The 7,231-nt window shown below is 49.2% G+C and overlaps 1 protein-coding gene across 2 annotated transcripts in view; it reads right to left on the reverse strand.

Annotated features, from left to right (window-relative positions):
* Window positions 1-2,274, reverse strand: part of Cldn14 (claudin 14) — an 88,637-nt gene extending 86,363 nt beyond the window's left edge. Inside the window, exon 1 of one of the 2 annotated variants that reach the window (XM_045150804.1) lies at window positions 2,153-2,274. The gene's annotated coding sequence lies outside the window, so the exon portion shown is untranslated. The remainder of the gene's footprint in view (window positions 1-2,152) is intronic. The other variant, XM_045150805.1, reaches the window with a different exon arrangement.
* Between the last annotated feature and the right edge of the window lie 4,957 nt (window positions 2,275-7,231).

A 7,231-nucleotide genomic window follows, 5' to 3' on the forward strand; every position in this document is an offset into this window, starting at 1 on the left:
AAATGACACGTTGTTCATGGGTTGGCAGGTAAGGTTGGAAAACAATGGGAAATCCAGGGTGATCTACAGTTGCAACTTAAGCAAATGGTGACAATGGTCTGGAGGGGAAATGAGTAAGTTGACAGAAGAAAGAAGTCACGATTTCAGTCCCCCCTCCATCTTGTTGATCAAGGAACCAATGAGGTGCTTACAGAGGGGTCCTTTATTATAAAAAGATTTATTTATTTATTTATTTATTTATTTGCAAGGAGAGAAAGGAGGTGGAGAGAGAGATAGAGAGAATATGAATGGGTGTGCCAGGGCCTCTAGCCACTGCAAATGAACTACAGATGCATGCACCATTTTATGCATCTGGCTTTATGTGGGTACTGAGGAAATGAACCCAGGTCATAAGGCTGGTAAGCACCTTAACTGTTGAGCCATCTTTCCAGCCAAGAGGGGTCTTTTTTTTTTTTAATTTGACAGAGAAAGAGGGAGAGAGTGAAAGAGAGGAAGGAAGGAAGGGAGGAAGGGAGGGAAAGAGATAGAGAAAGGAAAAAAATGGGCGCCGCTAGGGCATCCAGGCACTGCAAACGAACTCCAGAAGCGTGTGCCCCTTATGCATCTGGCTAATGTGGATCCTGGGGAATTGAACCTGGGTCCTTTGGCTTTGCAGGCAAATGCCTTAACCACTATGCCATGCCTCCAGCCCCAAAGGGGCCTTTTTTTTTTTTTTTTAGAATATCTTCACCTATATCATCTATAAGTATATATAAAGGATGATTCTAAATGATTTTCAGTAAGCCACTTGTGACTAGAGAAGTGTTGAAAACAAAAAAGAAAGAATGACATTCAAGTTCGGATCCTAAGGAAACCTCTACAATTGGCAAGCAACACACTTAACTTCCAGGCAGCCGTGACAGGAGGCAGATGGTTTTGTCATGCTTACTGTCTAATTCAAGAAAGCACCCTGGTACCTGGGGGCAGGCTGCCATCTTCACTCTTACTTAGAAAGCGTCGCTGTCACAGCTCAGCTTCTCTGAGGGCCACAGTGATCAGTGGGGCAGAGCTGTTGCATTGCCAGGCACAATTTCACACAAAACACACGAGACTTATACATAAGACTGTTTTCAAAAGTTGCGCCGGATGTGATGGCACGCACCTGTAACCCCAGCACTCGGAAGGCAGAGGTAGGAGGATCTCTGTGAGTTTGAGGCCAGCCTGGGACAATGGAGAGCGTTCCAAGTCAGCTTGGGCATGAGTGAGAGAGACCCTACCTTGATACCGCCCCATGCCCCCCCAAAAAAATGTTGCCTCCAAGTGCCCCACAGAATGGACACTGGTCTGTAGTGGGGGGATTCTTTGGCCCAGGTCTTACTTCTTTGCCTTTATTTCATTGGTGTGTTGTGACAGTCATTTTGCTATCTACGGACTTAATTACAGTTTCTTTTGTTTCAGGACCAACATCGTCTGTCATCCACTCTACATAATGTGTTAGCTGCAGGCCTTCTAAAACCTTTCATGAGCCTCTGTCCCCTCCTCTAGTTGCAGAATGCTGACTTTCCTGCCTTGACACAATCAGACTTTGCTTATGTCACATTTTAAATACATTTTTAAAAATGGGGCTGGGCATGGCGCATCCCCTTAATCCTAGCACTCGGGAGGCAGAGGTAGGAGGATCACTGTGAGTTAGAGGCTAGCATGGGACTACAGAGTGAACTCCAGATTTTCAGATCAGCCTGGGCTAGAGTGAGACCCTACCTTGAGAAAGCAAAAACAAAAAAACCACAACAAAAAACCCCAAAAAACAAACAACAAACAACAACAAAAAAAACACAAGCGTGGGGGGGGGCATTCATGATGTAGTCTAGGTTGGTTTCCAACTAGAGATCCTCCTGCCACAACCTAAGTGGCTGGTATTATAGACTCGGGCCGTGGGCACATCACTCACATTAGAAGTAAAGAAACATACACAAACCCCTTTGTTACTGCCCTCTGCTCAGCGGCCACCTCTGTGGCTGACAGACAGGGTCCCCTCCTCCACCACAATCTACTTACAGGGGATCCCCCAAGTGGTGAGGATTCTAGGGCTACTCTGAACGGCATTCCATTCTCCAAGTCCCCCAGGCTGGGCAGACAAGCAATGCCCCCGCTCCCCTGGCTGGGCACTCACCCGTTCTGAGCTGCCTCACGCCACCTCATGGCCGCTCATGCACAGGTAGGTCAGGGCCCAGCGACACCGTCCCCTCCTCCTCCTCCGAGCCTCGTGACTGTGCTCCAGGCGGCCCCAGCTTGACCCACAAGCCCCGCAATTGCTGGGGTCACGGTGGTCCACGGGTGGTCACGCAGAGCCAGTGCCCCCGCGGTGCACAGCGAAGGGTGAATAATTGATACGTGGGGTGGAATTACGGCTGTGGGTTCCTGCCCTTCCCGCCGCTGTTCTTCTCAGAAGGGACTCGGGTTCCACCACGTGCAAAATGCATTGCCTTCTTGCAGAGAACGCACTTGCATAGTCAACAGCAGGTTCGCATGCGAGCTCACAGGGCCGGATGAATTAGCACAACCTGGAAAGGAGGCGTGTGTGTGTGTGTGTGTGTGTGTGTGTGTGTGTGTGTGTGTGTGTGGTGGCGGGGCCGGGGTGTAGGGGGGAGTTCTCCTGCCGGGTCGTAGGATTGAGAAAGCTCTACCAGCTTCCAACCGTCTCCCACATCCCAACCCAAGGGGCCCAGGAAACCTCAGTTTCCAAACTGAAGTTTTCAAAGAGCTACCTGCTGCTAGACCTCCTCTGCTTTTCTTCATTCATTTTTATTTCTTTTTTAACTCAAAAGGTATGTGCTGACTGCTTAGTGGAGAACCGTGTAAATTGTGTCGTGAACAAGTACTTAACTCGGTGGGAGGGTTACTAGCTGGGAAGAAAGGGTTCACTAGGGAGGGGAGGGGACAAGCGAAGTAAAAGGGGGGATGTGATCCACATGCATTATCGATGCATAAAAACATCAACAGAAGGCCGGACGTGGTGGCGCATGCCTTTAATCCCAGCACTTGGGAGGCAGAGGCAGGAGGATCTCCTTGAGTTCAAGGCCACCCTGAGACTACATGGTGAATCCCAGGTCAGCCTGGGCTAGAGTGAGACCCTATCTCGAAAAACCAAAACACAAACAAACAAACAGAAAAATTAATTAGAAAGCAAGTCATTGCTCTCATGGAGCCAGATTTTGGTGGGCAGGTGAAAGGGGATGGGAAACAAACAAACAGAAAAAAAAAAAAAAAAGCCCACCAAAAAACAAAAACAAAGAACATAGTGTGTGCGGGAAAGGGAAAGGCAAAGTGAGATGAAGAAGGGGGTTCGGGGCGCTCTAGGGACCTCCTGCCCACCTGGCCTTAGTTTCTTCTTATTATCTGATGGACACAGGATTACCTGATGCCACACTTAGGGAGCGCCTCTGCTCTGGGATGCTAGGAAAAGGGGCCGAGGACTTCTGTTTTACACAATAGTCCAACAACCCAGTGACGTTGGTGCCCTTACTGCATGACTTTACGAAGAAGTAAACTGAGGCAGCAGTCCCCTCAGGCCCTCGTGCTTATTACGCAGGAGGCCTACCTAACTGTGGAGCCATCTCTCCAGGCCCCCTCCCTCATGTCATTTTTGCTTGTGGGGGTGTGTATGCATGTGTATGTGCCCATGTGGTGCCCCCTAGGCTAGCCTGTGGTGGCCCAAGTGGAGCATGGGGGGCGGGCACTCCATTGCTCTTCTGCCTGGTCTTGTTCTGAGCCAGAGTCTCCTTTTGTATTTTATTCGTTCTGGGGCTTGGGGGGGGGGGCTCCGTGGATTCCAGGGTCTCTGTTCCCTTGTGGGACTGGGGTTAAAGGTGCACATACATGACCAGCTCTTTTACCCGGGACCTGGACATTTGAACTGGGTTGGTCTCTGGCACCCTCAGGCTCTTATGCTGGAATGGGAAGCACACTTCTCAGGCTGCCCTGCTAAGGCATGGTCAAGCTGGGACTTGAACTCAAGATCTAACTCCAGGATCCCCCTTCAGAATCTCTCTCTCTCTCTCTCTCTCTCGCACACACACACAGTGTGGTAAGGCACAAATTCACTGAATATGTAATAAGGTTCATCTTCAGAAGCAGGAGGTGACTCTATTCTGTGACATTCCCCCTCAGTCTTGTCTAAATGTTCAGCTCCCAAAGGGGTAGACGGTGCGTGGTTGCAGCAGTGTTTACTAGGTGATGAAACTGAGCCATCCACAGGTCCCTTGCCTGCAGTCAGGGTGAAGGCCAGCTGCTCTGGCTGGGATGCTAGCTTCTGGGTTTCCATTTTGGGACCCAGCGGGTGACACCCGAGAACCCAGGAGTTCCACGGCTCCTGGCTCCCTCAGACCCAGATCGCCTTACCTAAGTGCTGCCCACCAGCTTGGCAGGAGCCAGGGGAGACAGCGGAATCGCACTGCGCCCTGGTCAGGTCCCTCCCTGCACTTGCCTGCCTTCTTCCCAATTGAGTATCTCTAAAGATAGTCCCTAGCTCAGGGGTTTCCACAGATCCAAGCCTGCATCCTGAACCAGGCCATGGAGAGCTCTCGGGCATTCTCAGTTTATCCACATTGTGAATCCTGGGATCCCTGGAAATCTTGATATCTCCCAACCATGAAGGTCACCCCCATGTACCTGACTGTATTCGTAAGAGGGTTAGGAAGCATTCAAATAGAACAGTGGATTTGGGGCTGGGGAGAACTTGGTGAGGCATGCCCCCTCCGATGAAGTGCACTCTCAGACACTCGCTGAGACAAAATAAAAGGCTCTGTGTTTTACCCAAACTTGCCGTGGACTTTGGAAAGAACCCTCACTCCTCCATCCTGCTGCCCCGACTGCAAATCAGCTTTTGATGGGATCCGACAGTTTGAAGAGATGGGTAGAGATCATGCTGAAATACGATGACAGGAGCCGACTGTCAGGACAAGGGGCGAAGTAAGACATGCCGGGCCGGGCAGCCATGTGAAAACGATTAGGACAATAAATTTACTAATTGCTGAAAGTAACTTAATAACAAAACCACAGTGCTCTGTGCTATTAATCCCGGCTACTGCAGCGGGTGCCAGTTGCCTTTTGCTTGCTGGAGGGACTGTAAATATCAGGCTGGGTGCCACGATGCTTGTGGATAGAAAGCAAAAAGGGTTGCATGCTCTTGGTAATTGAAAAGTAAATGGTTCTGCAGCCTCATACGAGTGCAGAGGACCCTGGGGGCTTGAGGCAATTCTGAAACCTGTAGAGAGAGAAAAAGAGAGAGAGAGGGAGGGAGAGAGGGAGGGAGAGAGAGGAGGGAGGCAGGGCACTCATTTGCACTTTCTCCACTTACATCAGAGTAGCAGGATTGACTTCAATTTTGGAGACTTAAGAATTAAGTTTTGAAGAAAAAAAAGAATTAAGTTCTGGGCTGAAAGGATGGCTCAGCGGTTACAGGTGCTTGCCTGCAAAGCCTGTCAGCCTGGGTTCAATTCCCCAGTATCCACATAGTCAGATGCACAAAGTGGTACATGCATCTGGAGTTCATTTACAACAGCAAGAAGCCCTGGTGCGCCCATACTTTCTCTCTGCTTATAAATATTTTTTTTAAAAAAACATTTTTGTTGTTGTTGTTTTTTGAGGTAGGGTCTCACTCTGGCCCAGGCTGACCTGGAATTCACTCTGTATTCTCAGGCCTCGAACTCACGGCAATCCTCCTACCTCTGCCTCCTGAGTGCTGGGATTAAAGGCGTGCACCACAAAGCCCAGCTTTTAAAAACCATTTTTTAAAGGACTTGAGTTCTAACAGATGCATCATCCAAACACAGTGTTTTTAAAGAGTCTTAGTTTGGTGGGCATGTGTGGTATGTGTGATGAGTGTGTATGTGTGTAGTGCATATATGTGTGTATGCAGACGTATGTGCCCCACAGGAAGGCCAGAGGAAGATGTTAGGTGTTTCCTCTATTGTTCTGCTTTTTGGTTTCTTGAGAGTCTGTCTGGTTGGAGAGATGGCTTAGTGGTTAAGGCACTTGCCTGCAAAGCCCAAGGACCCATGTTCGATTCTCTAGACCCCAAGCTAGCCAGACGCACAAAAGTGAGGCAAGCACAAGGTTTCACATGCCCACTAGGTGGAGCAATCATCTGGGGTTTGATTGCAGTGGCTGAGGCCCCCGGCACAACAATTTTCTCTCTCTCTCTCTATAGAATACAAGAAAAGAAAAAAGAGAGTCTCTCATGGAGACTGGAGCTCCCTGTGTTTTGTTTAGACTGACCAGTGAGCTCCGGTGCTGATTCTGTCTCTGGCCCCCTGACCTCAGCACTGGAGTTACAGGTATGGTGACTGTGCCAGGCCTTTTATGTGGGTGTTGGGGGTTGAACTCACACCCTTATGCTTATGCAGCAAGTACTCTTCCCCACGGAGCCACCTGCCATCCTCAAGCCTTGGATTTTTTTTTTTAAGAATTTTTTAAAATTTTATTTATTTATTTATTTGAGAGCGACAGACACAGAGAGAAAGACAGATAGAGGGAGAGGGAGAGAATGGGCGTGCCAGGGCTTCCAGCCTCTGCAAACGAACTCCAGACACGTGCGCCCCCTTGTGCATCTGGCTAACATGGGACCTGGGGAACCGAGCCTCGAACCGGGATCCTTAGGCTTCACAGGCAAGCGCTTAACCGCTAAGCCATCTCTCCAGCCCCAAGCCTTGGATTTTTATGGTGGGATGCACAGCAGTGAGATTCTTGGACTCTGCTTTGGTCAGGGCTCTTCAGTGTCTGTTCCCCAAGTCTTTCCGGGGTTGCTAGTTACAGATCATCCTTCCCATAAATTAGGCATTGCATCCAGGCTTCAGGAGTCCGTGCAGTGTTTTTGGAGCCAAGAAGCCCTTAGCCTTGTAGAAGATCAAAGACAAACATCACATCTACTCCTTCAATAACTCATGATCTGAGAAAGGCTGCGGTTCCCCTGACTAGGTGGGCTCTTTGAGCCCCCACCTCTTTGAGGTTATGCAAGTCTGCAAGGATTTGAACCATTCAAGACTCATTTCTTCCTCCTTGAAACATGGGGAGCAGTAAGGGCAGAGGTAAATGATTTCTTTTGAAATATGTTTCTCTCTACCTCCACCAGAGAGTATGCAGACTGTTTACATGGCAATAGGAAGTTACATTTCTAGAAGCCGGGGAATCTGCTACTATTCTGTTGTTGCTGGCTCTTAAGCTGTGGTAAGCACTTGAACTTTCTCCCCAG

Source organism: Jaculus jaculus, chromosome 5, assembly GCF_020740685.1.
Source record: "Jaculus jaculus isolate mJacJac1 chromosome 5, mJacJac1.mat.Y.cur, whole genome shotgun sequence".
NCBI classification, from domain to species: Eukaryota; Metazoa; Chordata; class Mammalia; order Rodentia; family Dipodidae; genus Jaculus; species Jaculus jaculus.